The sequence below is a fragment of the Lipotes vexillifer genome, unplaced genomic scaffold (assembly GCF_000442215.2).
Source record: "Lipotes vexillifer unplaced genomic scaffold, Lipotes_vexillifer_v1.1 scaffold563, whole genome shotgun sequence".
In the NCBI taxonomy this organism is placed as follows: Eukaryota; Metazoa; Chordata; class Mammalia; order Artiodactyla; family Lipotidae; genus Lipotes; species Lipotes vexillifer.
The window spans coordinates 1,284,643-1,304,904 of NW_006769542.1; the positions used below are offsets into that span (position 1 = coordinate 1,284,643).

At 38.9% G+C, this 20,262-nt stretch overlaps 1 pseudogene; it reads left to right on the forward strand.

Moving 5' to 3' along the window:
• The first annotated feature begins 13,170 nt into the window (after window positions 1-13,170).
• On the forward strand, window positions 13,171-20,005 carry LOC103089196 (enolase-phosphatase E1 pseudogene; annotated as a pseudogene).
• The last annotated feature ends 257 nt before the right edge of the window (window positions 20,006-20,262 follow it).

Below are 20,262 nucleotides of genomic sequence, written 5' to 3' on the forward strand. Positions count from 1 at the left end.
TAAGATCATCTATACAATTTTTCTAGATTCCACATATATGTGTTAATATATGATATTTATTTTTCTCTTTCTGACTTACTTCACTCTGTATGACAGTCTCTAGGTCCATCCATATCTCTACAAATGACCCAATTTCGTTCCTTTTTATGGCTGAGTAATATTCCATTGTATATATGTACCAGATCTTCTTTATCCATTCCTCTGTTGATGAACATTTAGGTTGGTTCCAAGTCCTGCCTATTGTAAATAGTGCTGCAATGAACACTAGGGTGCATGTGTCTATTTGAATTACAGTTTTCTCTGGGTATATGCCCAGGAGTGGGATTGTTGGGTCATATGGTAAATCTATTTTTAGTTTTTTAAGAAACCTCCATACTGTTCTCCATAGTGGCTGTATCAATTTACATACCTAGCAACAGTGCAAGAGGGTCCCCTTTTAACAACACCCTCTCCAGCATTTATTGTTTTTAGATGTTTTGTTGATGGCCATTCTGACTGGCCTCAGGTGATACCTCATTGTAGTTTTGATTTGCATTTCTCTAATAATTAGTGATACTGAGCATCTTTTCATGTGTTTGTTGGCCATCTGTATGTCGTCTTTGGAGAAATTTCTATTTAGATCTTCTGTCCATTTCTTGATTGGGTTGTTTTTTTTTTGATATTGAGCTGCATGAGCTGTTTATGTATTTTGGAGATTAATCCCTTGTCAGTTGCTTTATTTGCAAATAGTTTTCCCATTCTGAGTGTTGTCTTTTCATCTCAATTATGGTTTCCTTTGATGTACAAAAGCTTTTGAGTTAACTAGGTCCCATTTTTTAATTTTTGGTTTTATTCTCATTACTCTAGGAGGTGATTCAAAAAAGATCTTGCTGTGATTTATGTCAAAGAGTGTTCTGCCTATGTTTTCCTCTACGAGTTTTAGAGTGTCTGCCCTTAAATTTAGGTCTTTAATCCATTTTGAGTTTATTTTTGTGTATGGTGTTAGGGAGTGTTCTAATTTCATTCTTTTACATGTAGCTGTCCAGTATTATTGAAGAGCCCCACTGATTGAAGAGACTGTCTTTTCTCCATTGTATATTCTTGCCTCCTTTGTCATAGATTGTGTCCATAGGTGCGTGGGTTTATCTCTGGGCTTTCCATCCTGTTCCATTGCTCTATGTATCTGTTCTTATGCCAGTACCATACTGTCTTGATTATTGTAGCTTTGTAGTATAGTCTGAAGTCAAGGACCCTGATTCCTCCAGCTCAGGTTTTTCCCCACAGGATTGCTTTGGCTATTCAGGGTCTTTTGTGTCTCCATACAAATTTAAAAATTTTTTGTTCTAGTTCTGTAAAAAATGACACTGGTTATATGATAGAGATTGCATTGAATCTGTAGATTGCTTTGGGTAGTATAGTCATTTTCACAATATTGATTCTTCAAATCCAAGAACATGGTGTATCTCTCCATCTGTTTGTGTAATTTTTGATTTCTTTCATCAGTGTCTTATAGTTTTCTGAGTACAGGTCTTTTACTTCCTTAGGGAGGTTTACTCCTAGGTATTTTATTCTTCTGGCTGCAATGGTGAATGGGATTGTTTCCTTCATTTCTCTTTTTCATCTTTTATTGTTAGTGTACAGGAATGCAGGAGATTTCTGTGAATTAATTTTGTACACTACAACTTTACCAGATTCATTGATTAGCTCAAATAGTTTTCTGGTGGCATCTTTAGGATTTTCTCTGTATAGGATCATGTCATCTTCAAACAGTGACAGTTTTACTTCTTTTTTTCCATTTTGGATTCCATTTATTTATTTATTTATTTATTTATTTATTATTTGTTTATTTATTTATTTATTTTCTCTGATTGCCATGGCTAGGACTTCGAAAACTGTGTTGACTAATAGTGGTGAGAGTGGGCATCCTTGTCTTTGTCCTGATGTTAAAAGAAATGCTTTCTGTTTTTCACCATTGAGAATGATAATTGCTGTGGGTTTGTTGTATATGGGCTTTATTATGTTGAGGTAGGTTCCCTCTATATCCACTTTCTGGAGAGTGTTTATCATAAATGGTGTGGAATTTTGTCATCGATTGAGATGATAATATGGTTTTTATTCTTCACTTTGTTAATATGGTGTATCACATTGATTGAATTGTGTATATTGAAGAATGCTTGCATCCCTGGGATAAATCGCACTTGATCATGATGTATGATCCTTTTAATGTGCTGTTGGATTCTGTTTGCTAGTATTTTGTTGAGGATTTTTGCATCTATATTCATCAGTGATATTGGTCTGTAATTTTCTATTTTTGTGGTATCTCTGTTTCGTTTTGGTATTGGGCTGATGGTGTCCTCATAGAGTGAGCTTGGGAGTTTTCCTTCCTCTGAAATTTTTTTGAAGAGTTTGAGAAGGATGGGTGTTATCTCTTCTCTAATTGTTTGATAGAACTCACCTGTGAAGCAACCTGGCCCTGGACTTCTGTTTGTTGGAAGATTTTTAATCACAGTTTCAATTTCATTACTTGTGATTGGTCTGTTCATATTTCCTATTTCTTCCTGGTTCAGTCTTAGAAGGTTATACCTTTCTAAGAATTTGTCCATTTCTTCCAGGTTGTCCATTTTATTGGCATAGAGTTCATTGTAGTAGTCTCTTAGGATGCTTTGTATTTCTGTGGTGTCCATTGTAACTTCTCCTTTTACATTTCTAATTTTTTTAATAGCTTTATTGGAGTATAATTGCTTTACAATGGTATGTTAGTTTCAGCTTCACAGCAAAATGAATCTGTTATACATATACATATGTTCCCATATCTCTTCCCACTTGCATCTCCCTCCCTCTCACCCTCCCTATCCCACCCCTCCAGGCGGTCACAAAGCACCGAGCTGATCTCCCTGTGCTATGTGGTTGCTTCTCACTAGCTATCTACCTTACTTTTGGTAATGTACATATGTCCATGCCTCTCTCTTGCTTTGTCACAGTTTACCCTTCCCCCTCCCCATATCCTCAAGTCCATTCTCTAGTAAGTCTGTGTCTTTATTCCTGTTTCAACCCTGGTTCTTCATGAGATTTTTTCCCTTAAATTCCATATATATGTGTTAGCATATGGTATTTGTCTCTCTTTTGACTTACTTCACTCTGTATGACAGACTCTAGGTCTATCCACCTCATTACAAATAGCTCAATTTCGTTTCTTTTTATGGCTGAGTAATATTCCATTGTATATATGTGCCACATCTTCTTTATCCATTCATCCAATGATGGACACTTAGGTTGTTTCCATCTCCTGGCTATTGTAAATAGAGCTGCAGTGAACATTTTGGTACATGATTCTCTTTGAATTATGGTTTTCTCAGGGTATATGCCTAGTAGTGGGATTGCTGGGTCATATGGTAGTTCTATCTGTAGTTTTGTAAGGGACCTCCATACTGTTCTCTACAGTGGCTGTATCAATTTACATTCCCACCAACATTCCCTTTTCTCCACACCCTCTCCAGCATTTATTGTTTCTAGATATTTTGATGATGGCCATTCTGACTGGTGTGAGATGATATCTCACTGTAGTTTTGATTTGCATTTCTCTAATGATTAGTGATGTTGAACATTCTTTCATGTGTTTGTTGGCAGTCTGTATATCTTCTTTGGAGAAATGTCTATTTAGGTCTTCTGCCCATTTTTGGATTGGGTTGTTTTTTGTTATTAAGCTGCATGAGCTGCTTATAAATTTTGGAGATTAATCCTTTGTCAGTTGATTCATTTGCAAATATTTTCTCCCATTTCTCCCAAGGGTTGTCTTTTGGTCTTGTTTATGGTTTCCTTTGCTGTGCAAAAGCTTTGAAGTTTCATTAGGTCCCATTTGTTTATTTTTGTTTTTATCTCCATTACTCTAGGAGATGGGTCAAGAAGGATCTTGCTGTGATTTATGTCATAGAGTGTTCTGCCTATGTTTTCCTCTAAGAGTTTGATAGTTTCTGGCCTTACATTTAGGTCTTTAATCCATTTTGAGCTTATTTTTGTGTATGGTGTTAGGGAGTGATCTAATCTCATACTTTTACATGTACCTGTCCAGTTTTCCCAGCACCACTTATTGAAGAGGCTGTCCTTTCTCCACTGTATATTCCTGCCACCTTTATCAAAGATAAGGTGACCATATGTGCGTGGGTTTATCTCTGGGCTTTCTATCCTATTCCATTGATCTATCTTTCTGTTTTTGTGCCAGTACCATACTGTCTTGATTACTGTAGCTTTGTAGTATAGTCTGAAGTCAGGCAGCCTGATTCCTCCAGCTCCATTTTTTGTTCTCAAGATTGCTTTGGCTATTCGGGGTCTTTTGTGTTTCCATACAAATTGTGAAATTTTTTGTTCTAGTTCTGTGAAAAATGCCAGTGGTAGTTTGATAGGGATTGCATTGAATCTATAGATTGCTTTGGGTAGTAGAGTCATTTTCACAATGTTGATTCTTCCAATCCAAGAACATGGTATATCTCTCCATCTGTTTGTATCATCTTTAATTTCTTTCATCAGTGTCTTATAATTTTCTGCATACAGGTCTTTTGTCTCCTTAGGTAGGTTTATTCCTAGATATTTTATTCTTTTTGTTGCAGTGGTAAATGGGAGTGTTTTCTTAATTTCACTTTCAGATTTTTCATCATTAGTGTATAGGAATGCAAGAGACTTCTGTGCATTAATTTTGTATCCTGCAAATTTGCCAAATTCATTGGTTAGCTCTAGTAGTTTTCTGGTAGCATCTTTAGGATTCTCTATGTATAGTATCATGTCATCTGCAAACAGTGACAGCTTTACTTCTTCTTTTCCGATTTGGATTCCTTTTATTTCCTTTTCTTCTCTGATTGCTGTGGCTAAAACTTCCAAAACTATGTTGAATAAGAGTGGTGAGAGTGGGCAACCTTGTCTTGTTCCTGACCTTAGTGGAAATGCTTTCAGCTTTTCGCCATTGAGGATGATGTTGGCTGTGGGCTTGTCATATACGGCCTTTATTATATTGAGGAAAGTTCCCTCTACACCTACTTTCTGCAGGGTTTTTATCATAAATGGGTGTTGAATTTTGTCAAAAGCTTTCTCTGCATCTATTGAGATGATCATATGGTTTTTCTCCTTCAATTTGTTAATATGGTTAATCACATTGATAGATTTGCGTATATTGAAGAATCCTTGCATTCCTGGAATAAACCCCACTTGATCATGGTGTATGATCCTTTTAATGTGCTGTTGGATTCTGTTTGCTAGTATTTTGTTGAGGATTTTTGCATCTATGTTCATCAGTGATATTGGCCTGTAGTTTTCTTTCTTTGTGACATCCTTGTCTGGTTTTGGTATCAAGGTGATGGTGGCCTCGTAGAATGAGTTTGGGAGTGTTCCTCCCTCTGCTATATTTTGGAAGAGTTTGAGAAGAATAGGTGTTAGCTCTTCTCTAAATGTTTGATAGAATTCGCCTGTGAAGCCATCTGGTCCTGGGCTTTTGTTTGTTGGAAGATTTTTAATCACAGTTTCAATTTCAGTGTTTGTGATTGGTATCTTCTCAAAGAACCAGCTTTTAGTTTTATTGATCTTTGCTATTGTTTCCTTCATTTCTTTTTCATTTATTTCTGATCTGATTTTTATGATTTCTTTTCCTTCTGCTAATTTTGGGGGATTTTGTTCTTCTTTCTCTAATTGCTTTAGGTGCAAGGTTAGGTTGTTTATTTGAGATGTTTCCTGTTTTTTAAGGTGGGCTTGTAGTGCTATAAACTTCCTTCTTAGAACTGCTTTTGCTGCATCCCATAGATTTTGAGTCGTCGTGTCTCCACTGCCATTTGTTTCTAAGTATTTTTTGATTTCCTCTTTGATTTCTTCAGTGATCACTTCGTTATTAAGTAGTGTATTGTTTAGCCTCCATGTGTTTGTATTTTTTACAGATCTTTTCCTGTAATTGATATCTAGTCTCATAGCATTGTGGTCAGGAAAGATACTTGATACAATTTCAATTTTCTTAAATTTACCAAGGCTTGATTTGTGACCCAGGGTACGATCTATCCTAGAGAATGTTCCATGAGCATTAGAGAAAAATGTGTATTCTGTTGCTTTTGGATGGAATGTCCTAAAAGTATCAATTAAGTCCATCTTGTTTAATGTATCATTTAAAGCTTGGGTTTCCTTATTTATCTTCATTTTGGATGATCTGTCCATTGGTGAAAGTGGGGTGTTAAAGTCCCCTGCTATGAATGTGTTACTGTCGATTTCCCCTTTTATGGCTGTTAGTATTGGCCTTATGTATTGAGGTGCTCCTATGTTGGGTGCATAAATATTTACAATTGTTATATCTTCTTCTTGGATCGATCCCTTGATCATTATGTAGTGTCCTTCTTTGTCTCTTCTGATAGTCTTTATTTTAAAGTCTATTTTGTCTGATATGAGAATTGCTACTCCAGCTTTCTTTTGGTTTCCATTTGCATGGAATATCTTTTTCCATCCCCTTACTTTCAGTCTGTATGTGTCTCTAGGTCTGAAGTGGGTCTCTTGTAGACAGCATATATATGGGTCTTGTTTTTGTATCCATTCAGCCAATCTGTGTCTTTTGGTGGGAGCATTTAGTCCATTTACATTTAAGGTAATTATCGATATGTATGTTCCTATTCCCATTTTCTAAATTGTTTTGGGTTCGTTATTATAGGACTTTTCCTTCTCTTGTGTTTTTGTCTAGAGAAGTTCCTTTAGCATTTGTTGTAAAGCTGGTTTGGTGGTGCTGAACTCTCTCAGCTTTTGCTTGTCTGTAAAGGTTTTAATTTCTCCATCAAATCTGAATGAGATCCTTGCTGGGTAGAGTAATCTTGGTTGCAGGTTTTTCTCCTTCATCACTTTCAGTATGTCCTGCCACTCCCTTCTGGCTTGTAGAGTTTCTGCTGAGAGATCAGCTGTTAACCTTATGGGGATTCCCTTGTGTGTTATTTGTTGTTTTTCCCTTGCTGCTTTTAATATGCTTTCTTTGTATTTAGTTTTTGACAGTTTGATTAATATGTGTCTTGGCGTATTTCTCCTTGAATTTATCCTGTATGGGACTCTCTGTGCTTCCTGGACTTGATTAACGATTTCCTTTCCCATATTAGGGAAGTTTTCAACTATAATCTCTTCAAATATTTTCTCAGTCCCTTTCTTTTTCTCTTCTTCTTCTGGGAAAGAGCCCTTGTGCCTGAACTGCAGATGACCCCTCTCTGGGCTTTATGGCCCACTGCTTTTTCATCATCTCTTCCTTTAGTGCAATACATAACTTTGCTTTTCTTAGAGAGACATATTCTGGCTTCTTCTTTGTGCAGGCTCCTCTTGCTTAGACTGCTTCCACATTGTACCATGTGTCTGGAATAATGCCCTCTCCTTTGTCTGCCAAACCCTTTCTCTGCTGTCAGCCTGAGAGAGCTAGAATTCTCATCTCCTTCATTAAACTCTGCTGACCTGAGCGTCACAGAATTGACAGCTCCCTGAGGCATAGATCATGTAAACACTTCTTCTTGTCAGTTTATGTAGATGTTCAGTGTTTTTATAGTGCTGTCTTGGTATCTTTGTGGGATAGTTATCTGTGTTGTCTGGCATCTTAGATTTTTAAATCCACAAAAGGGAGAAATCCTATTAGACTTATGGATATTCGTCTCACAAGTAAGTAGGCATTTGATAGATTGCTTTTTGAAGGCAATGTCATTGAGGGCAAAAGTGGACAAAAAGCCTCTGAAAAATTAGAACTCTTGTTGTTGCTTGTTGAACTTTGTAATAGATAACTGACCTTATAAGCTTAGGAAATGAGACTTGAATCATTTCAGTTCTTGGCCACACAGTATCTATTTCAGTGTTTTAAAAGTTTTATTTCCTTTCCCCATAAATTAGCCAGCTGACTCAAAGACTTGACTTTATTGCTTAGCAATTCTACTACATTACTTAGTAAGCATGATAATGCGGCCTTTGAATTTACAAGCCATTGGCTGGAGAAGTCTTAAATTTCTGTTGTTAAATTCTCCACAAATCTGACTGAACATGAACCTCTGGGAATGACATTCGTTACCCATTAACTATGTGAACAATAAGTTTTTAGACAGAGATGGAGTCCTCCACAATCAGAACTCATTCTTTCCCTCATCTAGTTCCAACAGTAGCAAACTATTCATAATTTCCCATGCTTACTGTCATACCTTTACTCATAGAATGTTATCTCCTCTTGAAGTGCCTTTCTTCTCTCTCTCTGACTCCTTATTCACCTGGCATATTCTTGATTTACCTTAAATGTCTTCTATTCTGTGATCATTTTCTGACCTCTGCATCAGACAAAGATAGTTACTTCCATTTCTCCCATGTAACATCTTCTACACACCTCTAAACACTTGAGCATTATATTTTTACCATTTGTATTTGTGGTCTTCTTTGTGATCTTACCCCCAGTGATTCCACTGTGAGTTTCTTAAAGACAAGAACGTTTTGTTTTCCCAGAGTCTTGCAGAGTTATTGGCACATCACATGTGCTCAATACATCCTGGAAAGAACGAATGAATGAACCAAGGCAGGCATGCCAGTGGAATTAGAATCCATGGCTGTGAGGACTTCTGTTTCTGGCTTTTACAGACTAACTTGTACCAGGCTAACTAGGAAGGGCTAGAAAAGCTGCATAAAATTACAATATACTTATTTGAAAGCATTAGAGAGCTATCAAAGGAAGTAGGACTCAAAATCCCAGAGAGGAGAGATGTATTGAGGTGTGCCCAACATTCTGTGCTACAGTTCCTTTTAAGGCATTTGCCAATGTAAGTGGTATGGGTAGAGACACTGAGAAGCCAAACTGAAAATAGTAACTAAGAGACAGAGAAGCTGAGCAGAGGTTTCAGCAGTCTTACAGGGCTATAGAGACAAAAATTAGAGTTCAGGGCTACCATAGTAATCAGGACTTGAAGGTCCAAGATACCAGAGAAAAAGAAAGTACAGTGAATTTAGTCCAATATTTTATGCTACTTTTTCTCTTGTGTCATTTGCTGATTTGTAAGTGGTACAGGGCAAAGAAGTTGAGAAGTTAAGCAGAAAGTGCCAGATACAAATCTGAGTAGTTAAGCAGAGCTTTCAGCAATTTCACAATGCTGGAGAGACAGAAATTGGAGTTTAGAGACTGCCAAAGAGGAGGTACCCTGGTAATTACCCCAGGTTTTCAGTTGGGATCCCCAAAGGGCTAAACTCCAGGAGTAAGGATGAACTAGAAAAAATACCATTCCTCACAAAGACTAAAGCATGGCTTTGAATCAGCTAAATCTCAGGCAGTATTATGGTGATTTGTCCTTCATCACCTGGCAGAAACAAAAGTAAATGTTCTCTGGAGGAAGATAATATCATCCAGAGCTCCTCTAACTTTTTGTGTGTGTGTGTGTGGTACACGGGCCTCTCAGTGTTGTGGCCTCTCCCGTTGTGGAGCACAGGCTCTGGACGCACAGGCTCAGCGGCCATGGCTCACGGGCCCAGGCTCACTCCGCGGCATGTGAGATCTTCCCGGACCAGGGCACGAACCCATGTACCCTGCATTGGCAGGCAGACTCTCAACCACTGCGCCACCAGGGAAGCCCTCCTTCTTTTTCTTGATGAGTCTGGCTAAAGGTTTTTCAATTTTGTTTATCTTCTCAAAGAACTAGCTTTTAGTTTTATTGATCTTTGCTATTGTTTTCTTTGTTTCTATTTCATTTATTTCTTGAGTCTTTTATTTATTTGTTTGGTTTTGCCAGGTCTTATTTGCAGCCTGTGGGAACTTTAGTTGCCACAGGCAAACTCTTGTTGTGGCATGTGGGATCTAGTTGCCTGGGCAGGGATCAAACCCAGGCCCCCTGCATTGGGAGTGTGGAGTCTTAGCCCCTGGACTACCAGAGAAGTCCCTATTTCATTTATTTCCACTCTGCTCTTTATGATTTCTTTCCTTCTACTAACTTAGGGTTTCTTGTTATTCTTTCTCTAGTTTCTTTAGGTGTAGGGTTAAATTGTTCATTGGAGATTTTTCTAGTTTCTTGAGGTAGGATTGTATTGCTATAACCTTCCCTCTTAGCACTCCTTTTGCTGCATCCTGTAGGTTTTGGGTCATCGTGTTTTCTTTGTAACTTGTCTCTAGGTGTTTTATAATTTCCTTTTTGATGTCTTCAATGATGTCTTGGTTATTTACTAGTGTATTGTTTAACCTTCATGTGTTTATGTTTTTTAAAGTTTTTTTCCTATAATTGATTTCTACTCTCATAGTGTTGTGGTTGGAAAAGGTGCTTGATATGATTTCAATTTTCTTAAATTTACTGAGGCTTGATTTGTGACCCAAGATGTAATGTATCCTGGAGAATGTTCCATGTGCACTTGAGAAGAAAGTGTGTTCTGTTGCTTTTGGATTGAATGTCCTATAAATATCAATTAAATCTGTCTGGTCTATTGTGTCATTTAAAACTTGTGTTTCCTTATTAATTTTCTGTCTGGATGATCTGTCCTTTGGTGTAAGTGGGGTGTTAAATAACCCTACTATTATTGTGTTTCTGTCATTTTCCCCTTTTATTGCTGTTAGCATTTGCCTTATGTACTGAGGTACTCCTGTGTTGGGTGCATAAATATTTATAATTGTTATATCTTCTTCCTGGATTGATCCCTTGATCATTATGTAGTGTCCTTCCTTATCTCTTATAACAGTCTTTATTTTAAAGTCTATTTTATCTGATATGAATATTGCTACTCCAGCTTTCTTTTGATTTCCATTTGCATATAATATCTTCTTCCACCCTCTCACTTTCAGTCTGTATGTGTCCCTAGGTCTGAAGTGGGTCTCTTGTAGACAGCATGGATATGAGTCTTGTTTTATATCCATCCAGCCAGTCTACGTCTTTGGTTGGAGCATTTAATCCACTTACATTTAATGTAATTATCAATAAGTATGTTCCTTTTACCATTTTCTTAATTGTTCTGGGTTTGTTTTTGTGGGCCTTTTTCTTGTGTTTCCCACCTAGAGAAGTTCCTTTAGCCTCTGTTGTAAAGCTAGTTGGGTGATGCTGAATTCTCTTAGCTTTTGCTTGTCTGTAAAACTTTTGATTTCTCTGTCAAATCTAAATGATATCCTTGTTGGGTAGAGTAATCTTGGTTGTGGGTTTTTCCCTTGCATCACTTTAAATACATCCCACCGCTCCCTTCTGGCCTGCAGAGTTTCTGCTGAAAAATCAACTGATAACCTTATGGGTATTCCATCGTATGATATTTGTTGCTTTTCCCCTGATGCTTTCAATATTTTTTCTTTGTATTTAATTTTTAATAGTTTGATTAATATGTGTCCCAATGTGTTTCTCCTTGGGTTTATCCTGTATGGGTTTCACTGCACTTCCTAGAGTTGATTGACTATTTCCTCTCTCATGTTAGGGAAGCTTTCAACTGTAATCTCTTCAAATATTTTCTCAGACCCTTTCTCTTTCTCTTCTTCTTCTGGGATCCCTATACTCTGAGTGTTGTCATGTTTATTGTTGTCCCAGAGGTCTCTGTGACCATCCTTAATTCTTTTCATTTTTTCTTTATTCTGTTCTGTGGCAGTTATATCCACCATTCTATGTTCTAGCTTGCTTATCCGTTTTTCTGCCTCAGTTATTCTGCTCTTGATTCCTTCTTTGGATCATCTTTACTGTTATTACTCTGAATTTTTTTTTCAGGTAAATTGCTGATTTCCTCTTCATTTGTTTGGTGTTTGGGGTTTTGACCTTGCTCCTTCATCTGCAGCATATTTCTCTGTCTTCTCATTTTGTTTAACTTACTGTGTTTAGGGTGCCCTTTCTGCAGGATGCAGTAACTAGTTCCTCTTCTGGTGTCTGCCCCCAGTGGGTGAGTTTGGTCCAGTGGCTTGTGTAGACTTCCTGGTGGGGGGGACTGGTGCCTGTTTTCTATTGTGTGGAGCTGGATCTTGTCCCTCTGATTGGCAGGGCAATATCAGGTGGTGTGTTTTAGGGTGTCTGTGAGCTTAGTATGATTTTAGGCAGCCTGTCTGATAAGGGTGGGGTTGTGTTCCTCTCTTGCTAGTTGTTTGGTGTGAGGCATCCAGCCCTGGAGCTTGCTGGCCATAGGGTGGAGCTGGGTCTTGGTGTTGAGATGGAGACCTCTGGGAAAGCTCTCGCAGATTAATATTCCCTGGGATCAGGAGTACTCTGGTGGTCCAACATCCTGGGCTCAGCTCTCCCACCTCAGAGTTAGGCCAAACCCCTGCCCAGAGCACCAAGAACCTGCAAGCTCCATGGTTCAGAAGAAAAGAAAAAAAAGAAAACAGACAAAACCCCAACATAAATGGTAAAAGCAAAACTAAATGGGTGAAAACACACAAAGAAACACACACACACACACACACACACACACACACACACACACACACACACACAAAGAGAAAACAAAAGAGAGCAACCAAACAGTAAGTGAACCCCAAAATGAAAACAAATAATAAAACTAAATTAACAAAAACAAAAATCTAAATACAAATCAAGAGCAGAAAGCAAACTAAAAAAAGGCAAAGAAAGCATAAAACAAACACACAAAAAGATTAAAAAAGAAAAAGAAAACAAAAGGAAAAAACACAAAACAAGAAAAAGTAATGTAAAAATAGAAAAATATAGACTATAGTTTATAAAAGATAACAAAGCAAAACAAAGGGGAAAACACAAGTAAAAAACAATATAACAAAAAAGTAAATAGAAAAAAAATATAATAATATTTTCCTGGGGCCTCAGCTCTTAGTGTCCTTGCCATTATAGTGAGCCACAGCCAATCCCTGCCTTCCCAGAAAATCCTCCAATATCTCTAGGTAGGTTTCCGGATCTACTCTGGGGCCAGCTGAGACTCTGACCTGGCCCAACTCCTGCGTGTACTTGCCCCCAAAGTGCACAGTTGCCCCCAATGTCCACAGCCTCAGTTGTGGAACACTCATTGTCTATTCAGATATTCCACAGATGCAGGGTTTACCAAGTTGATTACAGGAATTAAATCTGCTGCTCCTGTGGCTACATGGAGAGATTTCCCTTCCTCTTCTTTCGTTGCACTGCCCCTAGGGTTCAGCTTTGGTTTTGGCCCCACCTCTGCATGTGGACCACCCTCAGGCATCTGTTCCCCACCCAGGTGAGAGGGGGCAAAAGCAGCAGCTGATTAGCACACACTTGCTCGCTCAGGCTGGGGAGAGGGAGGGATATGGCAGTCACAGTTGGGATGTGTGGGGAGTGCGTGCTGAAGCAGAGGCTGGCAGGAAAGTGCCACAGCCTGAGGCACACCGTGCGCTCTCCTGGGGAAGTTCGTGCCGGATCACAGGATCCTCAGCGGCGGGCTGCGCAGGCTCCCAGAAAGGTGTGGGCAGTGACCTGTGCTTCCTCACAGGACCCTTGGTAGCAGTGGCAGCAGCAGTAGAGGACTCACCTATGGCGTCTGAGATAACAGCCTTAGCTCACACCCCTCCCTGGAGCTCATGTAGGTGGTATCCTGCTGTGTGTGAGAGCACAGAGAAAGAAGCTCCTATGGCAGGCCTGCCCCTCTCCTCATGCACCCCCCAACAATGGTCTGTTGCCTCTCTGGTGGGCCCAAGCTTCTTCCCAGACTCCCTCAGCTGTGGCACACTAGCCCCCTTAGGCTGTCTTCATACAGCCAGCCCGGGTCCTCTACCTGGAGTCTGACCTCTGAAGCCCAAGCCTCAGCACCCAGCTCCCACCTGCCCTGGCAGGCAAGCCGACAAACATCTCAGGCAGGGGAATGCTGGTCGGCACCAATCCTCTGTGCATGATTCTCTCTGTTTTGCCCTCTGCACCATTACTGTTCTCTCCCCTGAGGCTCTTAAGCTCCCCCCATGCTCAGTCCCCACCAGTGAGTGGGCTTCCTAGTGTGTGGAAACATTTCCTCCTTCACAGCTCCCTCTCAGAGGCGCAGGACGCATCCCAATTCCTTTGTCTCTTTTTTTGTTTTCTTTTTTCTTTTTCCCTACCCAGTTAAGTGGGGATTTTCTCAGATTTGGAAGTCTGAGGTCTTCTGCCAGTGTTCAGTAGATGTTCTATGGGAGTCGTTCCACTTGTAGATGCAATTTTGATGTGTCTTGGTCTCCTACTGAATGACATTCAATTCTTATAGTTCTTATAAGTAACATCTTGAAGTTTGTTGGAAAAATATCCAAAGATTTCTAATTTTCTCTCCCCCAGTATATAAGCAAGTAGGTCAACAATGCCTGCTGTTAACCTCTTTGTCACAGGAAAAGAAGTTCTGCAGCTTTGCAGATAGGTAGAGAATGGGGGGAAATACACACAATCTGCTGTAAGTTCCACATTTATTTGGTCAATGATCTTAAACACAACAGGAGCAAAGTAGCAACACTAAGCAGGAGCCAATGGAGAGTATCTGGTAGACTTCTCCATAACTTTGGCTTCCTTATGAGGTACATAGCTGTTGGCTCAGAAAGAATCTTGTCTATCCTAAGCGAGACACAGACTTACATTACTATTCAGGAAAAATCTACATTAAAAAAGTATATACACCAATAAAGCAATAAGCTCATTCAAAGGGAAGAAACAAAGTTGACGCTTACAAGTCTCTGAACAATTTCTCTGCTTGCATCTTTTCAGTGCCTGGAAAACCCTGACTCTTTGCAAGTTTAAACCAAGAATAAATTCAACAGCATTTTACTCTGCAGCATTTCTAGAGAAACATGGAAGAGTTCTTGGAAATGCTACTGTTAAAAATCAATAACTGTAAAATATTTCCTAAGTAGACAGGCCCCCATTTTTTGATCACTGCTATATCTCTGAGCCCCATTTTATGCTGTAACATAAAATACAGTTACATTGCCTCCTTGGTATCTCCCTTTAACTTTTTAAGAAAAATATAAACTTTCGTGCTATTCACTTTGAACTCATGCTTATTTAGAATTTTAGCTTTAGTTTCTTGTGTTGCCTTTAGTTTTTATTAATTTTGTGATTATGTGAGAAACTTTAGCCTGCCAATAAAATAAGGTGCTAAGATAGTACATTGTGGAAACTGCAGTCTTGCTGTAATTTCCTTAGTCGAGATTCAACAGTGAACCTTCAGGTCATTTTCAAATGTGTTCTTAAAATTTAATTTCCTTTGCTTTTGGTGGTAGCATGAAACCAAGACATTCCAGTTAAGTAAGGTCATTTTATTAGTACACTTTATATGTTTTTCAGCTTTAGTGAGGTACTTTGCAGTGCTTTGAAATGTGCTTAGCTTGAGTGCATTCTGAAGACTAAAGCAGATACAAAAAGCAGTGGTTTTTCAAGTGTTACAGAGTGATGGGACCTGGGACTGAGGCTGATTTTAGTAATGGTTTTAGTATTTTTCTTTCTGCAACACATTTAATGCAATCATGGTAGATAGATTCTGGCTAAAACATACGAATGTATACAGAAAAATGTCAGTGCTGTTACTTTTATCCTCATGTAATCAGTGAATTTTTCTGTGTACTAACCTTGAACTGCAGAAGGAAAGTATTATTCTATACGCAAATAGGTCACTTACTTTTGAACCTCCAGTTAAAAAATCAAGAAAAATGCTTTCCCTGAATAATTCTGAAATCCATAATACTTATCTTTGAATCACTAATCATGCTATCAATAGATTTCTTGAATTAAAAAGAGTTTTTTCCCTTTTCCAATGGAAACAAAACATTTCAAGAGTGCGGTCAAGGTAGAGTTGATGAGTGTTTGCTCTTGCAATTCTAAAGACTTTTTTGCTCTTATTTCTTTTGATATTTATTTGTTGGAGCATAAGGAGTCAGGTCCTCAAAATATGTGAAAGATAAGGCAACATGACCTACCGTGTCCTTTACTTCATTGAATCAAAGACTGATTAGCACCAGAACTGAAACCATGGTTTTGTTTCTGTTTGTTTGCTTGATTTTGCCCAGTGATCAACTGTACTTGACTGCTTTGATTTTTAAATCATCTTGTCCTTCAGACTATTGGATTTTCCTAATCAAGTTGAAGTTTAGCAGTCTTCACAATATGTCAGAAAAATTCCCATGATGTCAGTCACCAGTGCCTTAGACTATTTGTCATGCACTCTAAGTAACCAGACAGAAAAATCTAATTTCCCATTGTATGAACCAGCAATATATATCTGAAATTCAGCAGATTGGCATTACCTGGTACAAATTCAGAGGATTATATTCAGATTCTTTTCTGACTCATGTCCAGTGATGAAATCCTAGTATATAAATATCTGTTATCTATATCTGAAGGCAGACTCAGAATTCATCATAGAGTGTGAAACAAGAAAGATGAATATATTCACATTACATTTATCCTCAGTGAAAATGTTTAAGTGAGATAGTTGAAAATGACACTGCAGCCACTAGATGAAATTCAGATTATTGATTGTCCAGAAGGTCATGTGGACTCTGTGTAAACTGGGTAAATTAAACCTAAAGAAACAAAAACTTGAGAGCCATCATATCTGTTTTCAAAGGATTGCCCACTGAAAGAAGGGTTAGATTTATTTTATTTTTCTTTAGAAGGTAGAAGCACACCAGATTGTGGCATGTTACTGAATGCTGAGTTTGGCTTAATAAAAAAAAAATGTGAATAACTAGAGGTAGTCTGTAAGTCTGCCTGAACCAGCAGTGAGTCTCTGTTATTGAAAATATTTTAGAGTCTGAGTGACAATCTGCCAGGGATGTTGGACAGAGAACTCTTGATCTGGCAGGGAATTTGGATTTGTCACTTTTAAGGTATATTCCAACCCTGCTTCTGTTATATTCACCCTGGAATAAATAGCACCATCACATCCTTTCTAGACCTCTCGTTTCCTTTTGTTTACCATAGGATAATACACAAAGAAGGGAGAAAAGAAGCCCAAATTCAGCTGTTAGTTGGGCTGACCCTGTTAGTGAAATATCATAAACATTTTTTTACATACTCCTCCTTAGCTGCTTCTGGAACCATCTTTTTATGAATATGATTCCCAGATTCTCTCACCCAATTTTCATGTGGCTATTCCTTAATTCTCTTCTGAGGTCATGAGTGTTTACTTTCTCTATCCTTCTGTCAGCCTTACTTAATATAACTATTGGCCATCTAAGAGTATGAAGTTAGAAACTTCTGTTTTCATTTATGTAAAAAAATTGCTTTTGCATGAAGCAGGTTATGTTTGACTTCTCAGCAATCTCAATGCCCTCAAGTTCAAGGCAAGGGATGGAAAGTGACATATTTAATGCCCAGCATCAAATGAGCCAAAGAAAAGCAAACACACAATTGTTTTTCATTAAATATATCCCTATTCCAAAACTTTTCAAAATAGTTATCCATGGTCAAATAAATTTCAGAAATATTTATAATACTCATATTTAACATTTAGTGAGCATTTACTAAGTGTATGTATCGGTCAGGTTTAGAGTTTTATATACATTATTTAATTCTCAATTTTCCTATGAAGCAAAAGTTATTACTGGTCTTATCTCATAGATGAAGAATCCGAGGCACTTGCCACTTCCGAGGTACTGAATGGTAGTGCCAGGAATTCAGCAGAGCATGTATAACCTTGTGTCTTCACTAGAAGACTGCTCTGTGACCTAAATGCACATTTGTGGTTTATTAATCTTCACACAGGAGAAATAGCTTATCAGCTCTTTTCCAGAAGTGTTTGACTACAGGGCACTTTAATGATACATGATGAGAGATTAGTATTTTGAGAAATACCGTCTTAAATTACATTTTATCTGTATCACTAGTAACCTTGGTCTCTTTTATTAGAAATCATTTCAATAGAGGAAAATTTTCTAACTAGAAGAATCTCCATTGTGACTTGCAACAGGATGTTGTGAAATGCTGTTTGAGATCAGTTTTTATTACTGGAAGTTAGCAAATCACGCAGAAATTATAGTGAAAATAGCAGCATGTTCAGAGCAAAGTTTTGTGTGAATGATGATGGATGACTGCTGTTCGGGATGAATTTGGAATGGTTTCTTATGCAGCAAGAAATATAGAGATAATACATGTGAGTTTTGCAGGACTCTGTATTACAGGGGTGCCAGATATCTCATAATACCAAGGATGTTACCTCAGCCATAGGGCTTGTTGAACTTCTCCAAAATCTGATAGTGAAGAGAGTTCTAATGAGAGGCGGCATGGGTGATATGGTCATACAGTGAGGGGAAAAGAACTACTTCTGCAATGTCTGGGCTGTTGAGAGATTCTGCACATTTTTTCTTAGGCCCAAAGTTGGACTCTGGAAATAGGTGAGCTTGGAGGCTACTGGAAATTGCCACAATATGGACAAAAATGAGTTGCATCTGAGATTGCAGCATAATGTCTCATGCTGATGCTGGAGATGAAGTTGAATTTCATGCAGGATGAAAAATGCATTTGTGAGATGCTTGGGATATACTACCCGTGCAGACAATGAGCTTAGTAAGAGCTGATAACCGATGGAAAGGGAACAACAACCTTACCACCATGTACATACGATGCTCATGTAAGGAAATAGCAATTACAACTACAAGAAAGGACAGGCAACTTAACAAGGGCTGTTCCCCCTTCTCTGATACAACTCCAGAGAGGCAAGCATAGTAAACAAGGAGGGGGAAAATCCTACCATGTTTACCTCCATCTCAGCCCAAGTTTCACGAGTAAGAAAGTTATTAGCAAGACTAATAAACTGGTATTGGTAGGCAGAATGAGGAGGGCTTTGCATCCAATACAAAATTAAAATATAATCTGTACTAACTAGTTTTAATAACTGAAAGTACCCCCAGAGTGATGGAGAGTTTCTAAACTTTTGTTAATGAAGCTCACCATGAAGGATAAAAGAAAATTCTCAAAGCACCATCGGTAGCAACTACTGGAAAAATAAAAAATGTTTTGTGTATATATTTCAATAAATTGAGATTCTTCAAATTGTTTAATAAATTTTGATTAAATCTATTTAGTGGGTCCTGAACGGATCTGTCCTTGAGATTGTTCAGCACAATTTGGGGAGTTTGACAAAATGGTCTGATTCTTCCTTTAGAAAAAAAGAATTGGAGCCCTGGGCAGCTTGCGAGTTCAGGGTCCCTGTGCTGCGGGTTACTCTATTTTCAGGGGCGCCGACATGTCCTCTCTGCCTCGTGCATCAGGACGCATGCGGTTCTGTGCTCCGGGACTCTTTTCGGGGCTGTCGGAAGCCCAGCAGGTTGCTGGGCGCAGCTGGCACTGCCCTCCGCCCTCCCTACCTGTAGGTCGATTCTCGTAGTAGCAGCTGGTGGGGAAATGGTTGTGCGCTTTTGGTGCCCGCCGAAGTCACTGTGATCCTGTTAGTTATCGAAAGTACCACAACCCTGATTGCTTTCGTGAAGGACATTTTATTTCCTTACATCAAAGATAATGTTAAAGAGTATCTGCAGACACATTGGGAAGAAGAGGAGTGCCAGCAGGGGGTCAATCTTTTGAGGAAACAGGCTGAAGAGGACTCCCACCTGGATGGGGCTGTTCCGATCCCAGCAGCATCTGGGAATGCGGTGGATGACCTGTAGCGGATGATCCAGGCCGTGGTAGTTAACGAGTGCTGGCAGATATCTCTGGACCGGAAGACCACGGCACTGAAACACCTGCAGGGCCACATGTGGAGGGCAGCATTCAAAGCTGGGAGCATGAAAGCAGAGTTCTTTGAAGATGTGGTTCCAGCAGTCAGGAAATGGAGAGAGGTGGGAATGAAGGTGTATATCTACTCTTCAGGGAGTGTAGAGGCACAGAAACTGTTATTTGGGCATTCTACAGAGGGAGATATTCTTGAGCTTGTGGACGGTCACTTTTGTACCGAGATTGGACACAAAGTGGAGAGTGAGAGTTATCGAAAGATTGCCAGCAGCATTGGGTGCTCAACCAACAACATCTTGTTTCTGACAGACGTTACCTGAGAGGCCAGTGCTGCTGAAGAAGCTGACATGCATGTAGCTGTGGTGGTGAGCCCTGGCAATGCGGGGTTAACAGATGATGAGAAGACTTACTTCAGCCTCATCACATCATTCAGTGAACTGTACTTGCCTTCCTCAACCTAGAGGAGTTCTAAGGAAGAACAAACTGTCTTCACAGAGTTGTCCCTGTAGTCTAGTTTTATTCTAATGGTAAAAGTAATTTACTTAAAAATACATATATACACATACATAAAGTAAATGTGTGTATGTTCAAATTACTGTTCACAGGCACGTAAGTGGGAAAAAGAATCTCAGTTCAGTGAAAAGGAAACTTATTTAAAGATGATGCTTTGTATGTAGAAATTGTTTGAAACTACAACTCTAACCATTATTGAGGGTGA